At 36.4% G+C, this 14552-nt stretch overlaps 1 pseudogene; it reads left to right on the top strand.

Annotated features, from left to right (window-relative positions):
* The first annotated feature begins 8400 nt into the window (after positions 1 to 8400).
* LOC107755664 (cilia- and flagella-associated protein 100-like) lies at positions 8401 to 14418 on the top strand (annotated as a pseudogene).
* The last annotated feature ends 134 nt before the right edge of the window (positions 14419 to 14552 follow it).

Here is a 14552-nt window from a genome sequence, read left to right as displayed (position 1 = left end):
TCAGCGGTTTTCCTTGGATATTTGATATGAGGTGGCATTGCGGTGTCGAGGGAGCTTGATTTGAGTGAGACTGATGGAGGAGATGAAGTTTCCTGAACCAAGACCTTGACTGGGAAAGAGTGGTTCATGTACATTAGCAGGGTATCAATGTGAGGCATACCAGAGACATCAGGATGGAGATGGACCGTACTCACCGCTGAGCGTGTGGGGCGAATAGGGCAGCAGGGCAGAAGGTGATCTTGGGACCCACAGTACAAACAGAGCCCTTGGGTGACTCAGCGAGCTTGTTCCATGGATAATAGATGATAACGGTTCATTTGCATCGGCTCGGGTGCTGGAGGAGCGCTACTTGGTGAGGCGGCAGCGGTTGAGGAATCCTCGGTGTGGCAAGCGGTTAGATGTTGGGAGATGTGCAGCACTTTTTGTAGAAAGCTCTCTAGACCCACTGTGTCTTCATAGATGGACATTTGTTGTCTGATTGAGGGGTTTAGACCACGTCGGAACGCTGATAGAAGGGCAGTTTCGTTCCATCCGCTGCTTGCCGCGAGGGTACGAAATCGAACTGTATAGTCATGGATGGACACATCCGCTTGCCGTAGCCGGAAGAGCTCATCGTGAACGGAGAACACCGAGGTAGATTTGCCAAACACCTCGCGGAAATGATCAACAAAGGCGTCCAGGGAGCGCACTAGGGGACTTTGCAAATTCCAGAGAGCTTCGGCCCATTGCAGCGCCCTTCCAGACAGAAGAGACATGATGAATGCAATCTTCGCTCGATCATTCACAAACTGATGGGGTTGTAATTCGAAGTATAGTGAACACTGGAGTAAAAAAACGCTGCAGGCGGCCACCTCACCGGAGTAGGTCGCGGGTTTGGCCATGGGAAATGCAGAGGCTGACGGCATGACGGGAGAAGGCTGAAGGGACTCGCGGAGTGCTTGGACCAGTTCGGTGAAGGGATCAGGTGTGAGTGGCCTCTGTGCCTCCATAGCAAGCTTCAATTCGTTAAATATACACTTCTGTTTTTGGGACTGGTCTTCTGTCACGGCTGGATAGAGAGGCATACACAGGAAGAACGATTCAGAGCTTCTTTATTTATACAAACTGAAGGAGAACTTCAAACGGTAAGTTTAAACTGAAACATAACTTTAGCTCATCAAACTGAAGAGTAACAGTCCTTATCTAAATTATTTTAGGGAGATCCAGCAAGACGGCGGGAGACACAGAGCCACGGAGATCCAGAGAGGTGAGTAGAGGCATGAGGAAAGGTATGCAACCTTGAGACCAGTCGATGAGGGACTGAGGTGAGTAGACTGATATAGTGCTCAGGTAAGTGGCATCAGGTGTTCGCAGTTAATAGTCTGGTGATTGTGAACGGGTGTAGGTGGCTGGTGAATCTGTGACAGGTATAGGGGGCAATTTCGGACACAGCCCAGGACTAAACATAGGGAATGAAACTGAACTTAAAGAACCAAAACTATACAGACATGACAATACTGCATATGCAATCCCATTTAAATTGGTGAGCAGATGATATAGTGACATGGTGCATGCTTCCAATTTAGATTATTTGAGTGTTCTTGCATAAGAAGTTATATAAGTTTATAAATGTATTATGTGTCTACTGCCAAAGAAGAAATCTTTTTAATAGGCTACCATCATAAACGTAATATATCTGCTGTTTTAGAGGAGTGTCTTCAAAAGCTGTGCAGTTATCTTCATTATGATCTAGGATTGATTTCAATACAGGGTCAATAAAGCAATCATGATTAACATTTAAAAAATACAAGATACAATTTAATATAGTTTTGTTAGCCACTGCCTAGCCACAATGTAAGCGTCTATTTGAAATACAGTATATTAATTCAGTAATATGAAATATGTATATTAAATACAGTAATATTATTTAATCCACTAGAAAGTTCTGCACTATCAATAGATTTTGAAACACTTATGAAAGATGTCTCAGCCTTCACCTCACCCAGCAATCTTGATCTCACAGAGCCAATACGTTTGCTTCACTCATTCCAGCACACAGACTTTCTTCACATTCACATATGTAGATACTTCACATTGTTTAACACTCTTATTGTAAGAGTCTATAATGATGTCATGGTGCATTTTTAGAATCAGATAGTAATACCATAGAAATTAATATCAGTATATTAAGTAATTACTGTATTTAAATACTTTATAACCAAATAAAGCATAGTTTAAAGAATACCACATAATGTTTCCATGTCCAAAACCCATGATATTACCATTATACCATTTCAAAAACATAGTAAGTATGATACAAATACTACAAACTCCAACAGTATTATACACAAACTAAAATGTGGACATTACTTTTATTGAAATACTTGCTGTTTTGTAGAACAGAAATGCACAAACAGCAATGGCCAAACAGCAATGCCAACATAACTTGACAAAAATAACAGCCTAATATTCAGAATACAAAATATCATTAAAAATCTATTTTATTGCTATCCATACTGAATATTTTGCACAATAATAAAAAAAAAACGATTATACTGTGAAAATTAATAAAATGTGGGGTTTTTTGGTCCTGGTTTAATATGGTTTTCACTGGACCTCAGACCTAGAATCATTATCATACTAGAGTTAATGATTGACGTCTGAGATGTCTTTGACCCTTATTCTGGAGAAGTGAATGATTCAGCAAAAACTCAAGTAAATTTTCCTAATCCACATAGCAGATTCAATTCATTACCAAGTAAAGTAAAATGAGATTAAAATATCTGCACTATTGTATTAGACTATTCATCAGTAAACCTATTAATTAAACAACGATCAGTACAGTGTAGCAGCAAATGATAAAAAAATGTGACCTTCTTCTTGATCTGTTATTTGTGATCTACCATTTCATTAATGGTTCTGCATATGGATCACATCACATATGTTAGCCTTTAGTGATATTTCACCCCAAAATGAAAATTCTGTCAAGTTGTTCCAAACTTATATGAGTTTCTTTCTTCTGTTGAACACAAAATATATTTTAAGAATGTGTGTAACCAAACATTTGCTGGTAGCCATTGACATATAGTATAACAAAATATTATGGAAGTCAGTGGGGACCAGCGACGATTTTGTCTTTCTTCTTTGAAAGATATTATTTGCAAGATGAAATCATCTGCTTGTTACATAGACCTCATAAAAAAAATCTTACGTTCCCCCTATTCGTTCCCCCCCATTTAAAAAAAAAAAAAAAAAAAAAACGTTTTTGAAACCATTGGACCTAAAATTCAAATAATTATAAATAGCAGTATTGCCTTTAGAAGTTGTACCTCTAAAGAATTTTAAACATGCAATAGTGGAACCATTGAAGCTGTTAATTGCAATCTTTTCCTAGATCTACATGGTTTTTAAGAAGTGTTCCAGTCTGGTTTTAAATCCCTTCACAGCACTGAATCAGCAATGGTAAAAGTTTTAAATGATCTGTTACTAGCCACTGACTCGAACGATTATGCTGTTCTCATGATACTGTACACCATAACATCTTGATTTCTGATTTATTGAATTGTGTTGGCATTAAATGTACTGTTTTGGAGTGGTTTCGATCTTATCTGTCTGACATAAGTTTTTCTGTCTGCCATGAGGATTTTGTGTCCTCCTCACAACCTGTTCTTGGACCTATCCTGTTCTCCTTATACATGCTTCCCTTATGTGCCAGAAGTATGGCATCTCATTTCACTGTTATCCAGATGATACACAACTTTCTCTGCCTTTGAAACAGAAAGATGCAAATTCCAAATCACCATAGATGGACTTTCTTAAGGATATTAAAGCCTGGATGGCATTAATCTAGATGTCCTCTTATCTAGATCAAGGTGCTATAAAACCATAAACCTGTGTTATTATAGACACTGGCTTTAAAGTGGATAAACAAATTAAACCAGTTATACTAGCTTTTGCCAGTTGAAGCAATTATCCAAAGTCAAGTCTTTCAATGATTTTGAAAGGGTTATGCATATTTTTATCTTGACCCGCCTGAACTTCTTTAATGGCCTTTATGTGGGTATTAACCAGGCCTCCCTCACATGTTTGGAGATGGTACAGAATGCTGCTGCTTGTTTGTTAACAGGAACGCAAAAGCGAGAATATATTACACAAATATTGGTGATCACTGTCTTCCTGTTCACCCCTTTGAATTGATTTACATTTGTTTGTTTTAGCATTCAAATCGTTAAAAGGACTAGCACCAAGATATCTTTCTTATTTAATACTCATCTGAACACCTCTGATTGGCCATTGCATTCATAAGCTCAGCAGACTCGTGTGTGATTGGTTATAATGCGCAACACTGTACAAACGCATAAAAATCATGGCACAACATTGAGCAGATCTAAATTTAATGCTGCGTTCAACGCTTTTCATTTCATTTTCATTTTTATTCGCAACAGCCGTAATGCATTTAGTTTAACTTTACAGCAGCATTTGTGTCTGTGTGTTGCCGGATATTGCGGATATTACGTCATTGATAGGCGACAATGACCAGGGCAAAGAGTATATAAGACTAACCCTGCGTCTCAATGTTCATACTATCTATCCTAAATAGTATGTGAGATTAGAATAAGTGTGTCCCAAAGCATAGTATGTTGCAGGGTTGTGGACTCGAGTCACATGACTCGAGACTTGACTCGGACTCGAGTCCCAAATTTGATGACTTGCGACTCGACTCGACATAATCCAGATGGTCTACTATTTCAGGTCGATTTTTGAAGTGTGGATCCGTGCACACTCTAATGGCTAAAATTGCCCACAATCCATTGCGCTTTGGCGAAGGATTCGGTCCAGAACTACAAACACGAATAAAATGCGTTTAAAACTATGTGGCGGATGCGCGCGATCGACGGTTAGGTAGAGCCACAGGGTGCGTGTAACAGGTGCGACAGAGCGGTCCTTTAAAGACGCAGTTGTGTGAAGCTTGCCTACTCTTCTACTACTCACTCAAAAGTGTGTACTTTTTCTTCACCAAAAGAGTACATACTTTAAGGGTGTAGTATAAGAAGGCACATCAGACGCAGCACAAGAGGTGAAACTCTGTAGTAGAACGTTCCATTGCAACAGCGGCGCCCAGCAGCAGCCCTACGTTTCCGCTATTTTGGGGTGAAAGCGACTCGGCAGTTCACTAGTTTCTAGCTGTCGCTATGGCAAATATCAGCTGCTTTGTTTAAAAAAACGTACATTAAAGCTGAAATACAGACTGAACGATGACAACAATAAAGTACAATCACTAGACTAGTGATCATCAAATCCTTTTAACAGTTTATTTTACAGACTTTATTTTAAAGTCTTCCCTTTTTTTCACAAAACCTTTTTCTCAATGTCAGTTTCGGTTGAAAATATTTTAAAGGGGTCATATGATGCAATATAAAATTTTCCTTTTTCTTTGGAGTGTTACAAGCTGTTTGTGCATAGATAAGATCCCTAAAGTTGCAAAGACTAAACCCAAAGAGATATTCTTTATAAAAGTTAAGACTTGTCCACGCTCTCCTAAAACGCCTCGTTTAAACACGCCCCCACATGTCTACGTCACGATGTGGGAATATTTGCACAACACCACCCAAATGTTCACGCAAAGAAAGAAGGCATAATTTTGATTCTCGCTGTAGTATTGTTGTTGCTGCCGCCGCCATGTCGTGGAGACGCTGTGTGTTTCGTTGTGCTTCTGACTCACAGCCTGTAAGTACGTTTTTTATATTTAAAGAATTTGCCACGGACGATTCAAACGCGAGTTTTGAGCGTTGTAGAGTAACGCTTGTTGTTTGTTTGCACTGGATAGCTGGCCAATCAGAGCACACCTCGCTTTTTCAGACTGATGAGCTTTGTAAAAATCGATGCGTTTCAGAAAGGCAGCGCATAGAGGAGCAACAATAATGTAAAGTATGTGGAAAACAATGTGTTTTTTTAAACCTTAAACCGCATAAACACATTGCATTACACCAAATACACAACATAATGTTCTTTTTAGCAACGTCATATGACCCCCTTTAAGTTCAAGTGTTTGCATTATAAACACTGAATTAATACCAGCATATGAAATTAAATTAATGACAGAAAAATTAGGAATGTTGAACAATAAATATATAACAGGAATATAACAGCTTGACACTAAACTGTTTTTGCAGTATTGTCTTATTAATGTCCGTTAAAGGAAGACTGTAAACAAAAATACTTTTTTATGTATAAAAAAGCCACTTTCTCCAAAATTGTTTAATTATTTAACGTTATGACAGAGACACAGCAATGCATCATGTCTTATCTAGATCATGTTTGTAGTGTATTCCAGGGGATTTAAATGTACAATATATATTTCAGACCTAGTGGAGTAATAGTAAATAATATACTAAGTAATTGTAAATGTGTAAAGTTGCATAAGCTCATTACTTAGTGCCATATCCATATAAATCATTATTATGGTTTCTATGGCTAGGACCTGCCGTTCCTAAAAGGATTTAAGTTTACTACTAGACTAAAAACAGCAGGTGCATAAGACAGCTCTACGTCCCCACTTCAAAACACAATATTTTTTACATTTTTGTGAATATTACCTGTCAGGGTCTTTGGGAAAACGATGAAAGGCAAGATTTTTACTGTCACACTGATAGTTTTTGCAGTGGATTGCCCAGCATTGCGTTCTTTTATTCCACTTTGACCTCTCTTTCGTTGTTATTCTGTCTATTTCTGAGTATCTGTGCTGTTGTCCAGTTGGAATTTTCACCCCAAAATGGTGGCCACACTACTGAAGCGCCACCCAGTGACTGTTACCCAAAAAGCATCAGAGTTTCGCCTCTTGGTCTTCTATACTCTTTGACCAGGGTCTTTTTTTTTACAGTCTATGCCAGGGCCTAGCCATGATTTCAAATTAAAACATACTTACAAGTATATTTACAGTATATATTTACAAATCCTTGGGAACTTTTGGGATCATGTAAGTACACAACTGCATGAAATATATCACACTGTGCAAGTCGTTTTTGGATATTTTATTACGAAAATCTTATATTGTGCCTTTAATTTCCTGAATCGAACCACCTGGAGGCGCGCGCACCACAGGTTAAGAACGATGAATCTTGTATAATACTGCCACCTACTTTTCGTGGAAAGAATGTTCGAATATAAAGTTGTCAGGGCAACCAAAAACGCAACAAGGGAAAAGTGTCTTCAAACTGGCTCATCCGAGCAGCTTTCGTTGTGATCCATCTGCAGGTTTAGGGCTTATAGATCATTCAATTCTAAAAATCAATACTTCAAACGCACTGGGCAGGGTAGCTATTTTACACAAAGAGACAGAGGCTTTAAACTATCCAGGACAAACAAGGAGTCCCTACAGAAGCTTCCGATTTCACTTAAGGGAACGCAGATTTTCATTGATCTAAGAGTTATTTGCCGCAGGAGCAACATGTCCTCACCTGAATCATCAGCACACAGTAAGACATTCAGATTTTATACATGGGTGATTCATTTATGAACAGACAGTAAGAATTAATACGATAAATTACTGGTGCATTTTGGTATTTTGTCAGATATTTTTCTGTATTAACGTAATTCTAACGTGATTAGAATCGGCAGAGACCTCACTGGAACTAACGTTATATCTGCATGGCTTGAATCTGTAGAAATAATTAACCTGTATTTTTAGTAATGATTAGGCTAATAATGATTAATGGATGCGTTGTAGCCCAAAATCATCACAATTAAAAGAACCAAAGGCTTAAACTACTTCAGTCTGTGTGCATTGAATTTATTTAATACACGAGTTTCACAATTTGAGTTGAATTACTGAAATAAATGAACTTTTCCACGACATTCTAATTTATTGAGATGCACCTGTATATAATGGCTGCTCTGTGTAAAAACTGTTATGTCACTGAACAGACCGATGAGCTTTGTAAAAATCGACGCGTTTCAGAAAGGCGGGGCATAGAGGAGAAACAATAATGTACAGTATGTGGAAAATAGTGGGTTTTTTTTACCTTAAACCGCATAAACACATTTCATTACACCAAATACACAAAATAATGTTGTTTTTAGCAACATCATATGACCCCTTTAAAAACTAAAATTATATTGAGATATGTTTGTTTAATAGCCTACTTCCTGAGTTACAGGCATGTAAACTTAAGGAAAGAAAATGCTTTTTCCCATATTTGAACTCACCATTGACATATAATTCAACAAAGATTGCTTATTGACAAAGATCGCTAAAGTCAACAGATTTTACTTATAGTTGTAACAATGTCTGTGTAAAACGTGTGGTTGAGTTGACACGGAATGACCCACATGTAAACCCACAGCAAGTAAATTTACATTTACTACATTTACAGTACAATTGTTATTCTGATTTTCTTAGACCCTAATATTGATAAGGGCGGCATGAATGAATATATCACTAAGAAATGTGAGATCTTCTTACTTGAGGTAAGATGCTATTTTGTTTTTCTAGTTCTCAGCTAGTAGCCAGGTGGAAAATTTGCTGAATTTCTTCTTTGTATCCATTGTGGATTTGACTGATTTTTCTTTACTAATTTTGCCCTCTATTCTTCTGTGTATGATTGTTTTTGTACACAATCTCTCTCACATTTTTTGTATTCTCTGGCAGTAAAGAAAGGAGAGATTCAGCTACTGGAGCAAATGGCTGCAGAAGAAGAGGCGAAATTGACAAGAGCTGAGAAGTTCTTGGAAAATGACGCCATCTTGTTTGAAGAATTCCTAAAAGAAAATGACAAGAATTCGGTGGAGGCTATCAAAATGTACCAGTTGTACAAACTTCACTTAGAAAACATTATAAAAAAATTAAAGTACTGTCATTACAATTGTGCTGCTACCTTAAAGTACAATGCTTGAATTAATGTTTAAAAGATTTTTAAAAATTAACATATATAGCAAATTATGGTGTTTTTACATGGAAACATAGCAGAATATGTGGCTTACATTTATCTTAATAAAACCATCAAATACTGTTCAGTGCTGAGCAGGAGACCAAGGTGAAGCTGGAGAAAGTAGCTGAGATCAAGAAGATAACTTCCAAAATGGTGGCAATCAGCAGGTATGAACAAATTGTTTGATTAGATACTTTCCAAAATCGTTTCAACAGGGTTGTTTATCTTTTTTTCTCCCCTTACCCTTTGATTTTAGTGACATCTCTAAGTATGAGGACATCCTGAAGGAGTATAAAAAGTATAAAGAGTTTCTGCTGATGCTGTCACCCCCAGAATGGCAGGAGAAACAGAGATCCAAGAGTAGGCACTCTACTGTCTCCACATATACTGAGAGGGATGAAAAACAGGCAGAACAAATCAAAAAGAACAAAGAAAGAAAGACAGCAGAAGGCAGCAAGCGTATGTTGGCAACTTTAGAAGCTTTTTAAAATTACATATTTGTTTAAGAGCAAAGTACAAAATATAAAATGAATAGAAGACACAGGTGTAAATTATTACTTTCTGTCAAATATTTTTAACAGATTGTCTTGTTTGTTTTTTTCCTTTAAATGTATTCAAACACATATAAGAGGAGAAAGACGAGTGGCTCGGGGTTTCTTATCTTCTCAGGAGGCCAGGGCTTCATCTAGACAAAGTGTGAAGTCCAGCCATCAGAGCAGAGTAGCAAAATGTATATGCAAACCATAATTAAATGCATAGCTTTGCATGTTCAGTGACTTATTAATAATGCTTTGTTTTCACTTTAGATCTGCACCTGGGACTGACAGCTCAGATTGTGAGGTTAATATCCACTAACATTCTGTTAAATTAAGTAGCCAGTTTATTATTCATTTATATTTTTCCAATGATTACATTTAGATTTATAGTTGTAAAGTGTAACACGTTTATATTTCATGCCTGAACCTACTAACCTGAAAAATGTAGGAGTCAGGCTTTGGTTGGATAGCATGGTCCTGTTAGCCTCTGCTGGTAGATGCAGTAACTACACCATCTGCCAGCAAAAAGCAGCTTTCTCGATTAAGGGCTGATCAGGCAGCATATATATTGCTGTATGTGTTGCTATACTGAACAAAATTGTAAACGCAACACTTTTGTTTTTGCCCCACTATAGATCAATGTAATTACGCTTAGTTTTTATTTTTTCTATTCATTTGTTAATAAAATAAATGCAATGCACATTTATAATGAATTTTAATATATCTCTTCTATAAAGAGAATGGTTTTGAAAAGAAAACACATTTTTTGATGTCCCCCTCAGGAGGACCCAGAGATGTTCTTCAAAGAACCTCAGGATCTGTTGAATCTAATGACTGAGCTGGAAGAGCAGAATCTTTCCCTCATCCAAAACACTAGAGAGACAGAAGTGGCTTTGGAGGAGTTCAGAATGCTGAACTGACTCGCAAAAACATGTGTGTACTTGTGTGCACCAACATAGATATTTTCGTAAATTTATTCCAGTAAAAAATGCTGTTTGTTTGTGTGTTTACAGGGAGTCTGAATCAAAGCAGCTAAAAGAGCAGACTGATATCATGACTGATATCATTCAGAGGGAGAAAGAGAGAGCAGCAGAGCTGGAAATGAAAGCCAAGCTGTTCAGCTTTGAACAGTACAAACCAGAGGACCAGGTAAGATATTTGTCTTTTGTTGTCCTACTTCGTCATTATCTTTGTAACTTGCATTGACAAACAAAACACCTGTTGATTAAAAGGTTTTCTGTGTTGACATGATCGTGAATTTCGAATTCTGAAAATTTCGTAATATACTGAATATTTTCCCTTCCAAATGTAATGCATTCAGTTTCTAAATAATAAAAAAATTTTGCCACTAGTCTGCAGAAGTCCACTGTTGGCTTTTTCATTAACAGTGTGATTCACTCACTGACATTTCATCTTGGTAGAACTTCTATTTCAAAAAATACCTGTAAGAAGGCTTTAAGAAAAGCATTTTTTTTTTTAAACGCAGTGTTAATCATATTTAATATTTAATTAATCTCACACGTTAACATGATAACTTTGGCAGCCTGTTTAGATCTGATCTGATACATAAAGAGTTGCAGAAAGTGTCTGGATTGCAAAAATCTTTCTCCATAAAATCCCAAGTGGACAGTTAATGGAGAATAGTGATTTGAACTGTTCATTTAATCCAGTTCGATTAAAGGTAGTAAGGGCACTGTCAGGTTAATGAACTTGATAAGCCAGATCCAACAATGTACAGGTGTGGTCTTCAAGGGAACAATCGCACCCTGAGGTAGGAGAATGACATGAACTGCCACAAATAACTTGTTACATAGACAAGTATAGCCCTGGAGTCAAGATTTTACCTAAAGAATATTCTCCATTCTGGCAACAGTCAGCAAGACTGTTGATTTTATATGATTTAAAGGTGTGAACTTAAAAACATAGCCAAACACTAGCAGTTATAGACATTTGCAAGTCAATTCAAGATGTCATCTTAAAAGATTTAAAACATTCTGATAAAAATGTTGGAAGGTTCTAGAAACTTCTAAAACATGGCATACATCCAACTACTTGTCGGCAGTAACTATAACAGCAATACAATGTTTAGTTGTGCTGTTCGAGTCTTGTAGCAAAGACATTAAATATTTGTCTAAAATGCTTTTTTTTCTTCTAAATTCTAATAAAACATGAGTGCTACTCATTGCTTCTAGAAACAAGTTGCTCAGTTACAATCTTTGATAAATCATTGGACAGTAGCTTGTCATTTGATAAATATGTCTAGTGACCTAAGAATACAAGTCCTTGTACCTTGTCTCCAGGATAAGGCACTTGACGCATTGAGCTGTAAGGTGGAGGAGGTGTACCACTGCTGTGTGGGGGAGACAGAGGCGAACCTGACCACTTTGCAGATGCCGACAGTCATTGAGAAAAAATTGGGGGAGCTTCTGGAAAATGCAGATATGATTCCAAAAGACCAAATGAGTATAGCTGAACGTGCCAAAGAGAAAGAGAGGAGAATGAGGTGACCACATCCCGATCTACAGTACTGTGCAAAAGTCTTAGGCCACTAGTATTTTCACCTACTGTAGTGTGTTAGGAAATATCAAATTTCAAGAAACCTACCTGCAAAGCTACCTGAAAAAATATGAGCAAGTGTACCCAAACGGTGGTCACACCAAATGTTAATTTAATTTAGTTAATAGAAGTTAATTGATACATACAATATATTTATGACATTATTTTTTAATGGATCCTCAATTTACAACATTTTTACACAAGTGCCTAAAACTTTTCACAGTACTGTGGCATTGTAGGTTTCTTGAAGTATCTTGGAGATGTTGCCATACTCCTTCTGGATTTAGTATGCGTCAGTTTTTTCTGATTCACCCAGACAGACTGGATGATGATGAGATCAGATCTCTGTGTGGAGCAGTGGCTGTTGTCAGACTCCTTATGCACACAAAATCTCACTAGATTATTACAAATAATGGCAAAAGGAATGGTTGGAAATGTAAACTGATATTTCCTACTGACACACTATAAATATAGAAATAACTGACCATTTTTAAAACCATTTTTTTTGTTGGTGAAAATACTAGTGACTTAAGACTGTTGCACAGTAGTGTACATCTACATTAAATCAGCAACAGAATCATCTGTATCTAGTATGTTCTTCAACTTCTTTTTACTGTTTAGGCTGCGTGATGAGAAGATATATTTGCAGATGAAACAACAGGAGGAAAGACAGAAAAAAGCCTTGGAAAGATCTCAGGCTCAGATTAAGAAAATGTTTGTTTTTTTCCCCACAACTTTATGGCTGTTTACCACCCTCTCTCCTGTAAAAAAAAAAAAAAAAAAAACTTTAGTTGCAAGTTTACAAGTCATGTCCGAATTTTTAACCCCCATTCTTCAGTCCCTCTTTAGCTATATGTTTCCATCCACCTATTTTAATGTTTAATTTTGTGATATTGCATTAAAAAATGCTGGATGGAAACAACTAAGATGTGCATAAATTCTAAAAACTGTATGTGCTCAAATGAGGCACATTTTTTTTATCCAATAACAAAACATGTGCATAAACTGCAATGTAAACACATTTACAGAATAAATTCCTTGTTGCGCAACAAAAAAGTTACATGAATTTGCATGATGGGATGGCGTAACTGGACTAACTAGTGGACCGATCTCATTGAGCAGCATCTGAAATGTTTTTTGGTCATTCTGAAATGCCTGAGCTAAAGTCTATGAGACACAAGTAATTTATTATATATGAAATAGACCCACAGTGGTTTCTCCTAATAGAGCAAATTATATTTTTCTTAGTGATATTTGGCACCAGTTTATTAGGAAGTTACGATTTTATTCTCTTTTTTTCTTGCTGGATGGAAACAGTGCTTTATTCACAAATGTTTAATATGATAACCTAATTTTATGCAAAAGTTAAATTTGCATCTTTGGATGGAAACAACTTTTCCAAAGCCTCCATTACATTGTGACAGAATCACAATACAATCTAAAATTTTGTTTGGTGTTTAGGAATAATAGTATCAATACTGCATTCTCTTTGTTACCTCACTGGGACAGTGTGGTCCAATGTTCTGATCAACCAAGCTTTTAAGTTTAATAAAAAGCTAACAATTAATTAAATGATAAAATGTAAAGTTAAAATAAATCGTTTTAAAATAACAATGAAAATAAAACACATTTTTTTTAACTAATATTTACTTGCATGTCATGTGACCATTAGCTTCAGATAACTATGAACATGCAAATGTGTTTCCCAATTATCAACTTATTACCTTAAAATCTCAGGGGTTCTTCAAGCAAATATATTAGGTGAGGTTCAGCTGCCAAAAAAGTTTGGGAATACCTGCATTACATGTAAATAAGACATAATGTGATTTGAATAATGCAATATTGAAATGTTGAGAAAATATTTTTTTTAATCCATTGGTCAAATGCTGTATGGCCTCCAAATTTTCTGTGTAATTATGCTAGTATTTTAAATATAATCTAATTACAAGTACATACATTTTGAATCTGATTACGTAATCCAGATTACATGTAATCAATTACTACCCAGCAACGTGTGAAGTACATATATTTTTGAATTTGATATTTTTGAATAGTAATTTCTTCATTGGGGAAGGGGGTTAAGGAATGGTTACATAATACATCAAGCTCTTTTATCTCAAATTATTTCTTATCTTATAACATCTTTAAATGACTGATATTGTTTTTGAAACAAGTAGGAGTGAGAAAATGCTTTCTGCTTTCTTTTAGTCTGTCAAGAAGCTGATGCCACAATCTCAGCCTCCAGTCCGCAAACATCAGACAAACAAAAACATTAAACTACAGAACGGGAGAATGAAGAGTTCCTGTATTTCTTCAGTTAAAATGAGCATGTTGATGCTTGCTTGAATATGAATACAAATGTATTTCTGTAGATAGTAGGTGACCAAGTATATTTTCAATCCTTGTTTTTGCAAGGTTTAAAGGGGCAAATAATGTTCTTTTTAGCAACATCATATGACCCCTTTAAATGTTTTTAAAAGGATGTTATTGAATGTATGAATCATAAACATGTGAAATCTTGTAAAACTCAAAAGAAATATTTGCGGACACAAAC

This window comes from Sinocyclocheilus rhinocerous, unplaced genomic scaffold (assembly GCF_001515625.1).
Source record: "Sinocyclocheilus rhinocerous isolate Xijiao unplaced genomic scaffold, SAMN03320098_v1.1 scaffold4217, whole genome shotgun sequence".
Lineage (NCBI taxonomy): Eukaryota > Metazoa > Chordata > Actinopteri > Cypriniformes > Cyprinidae > Sinocyclocheilus > Sinocyclocheilus rhinocerous.
This window is presented reverse-complemented; position numbering and strand designations above follow the sequence as displayed.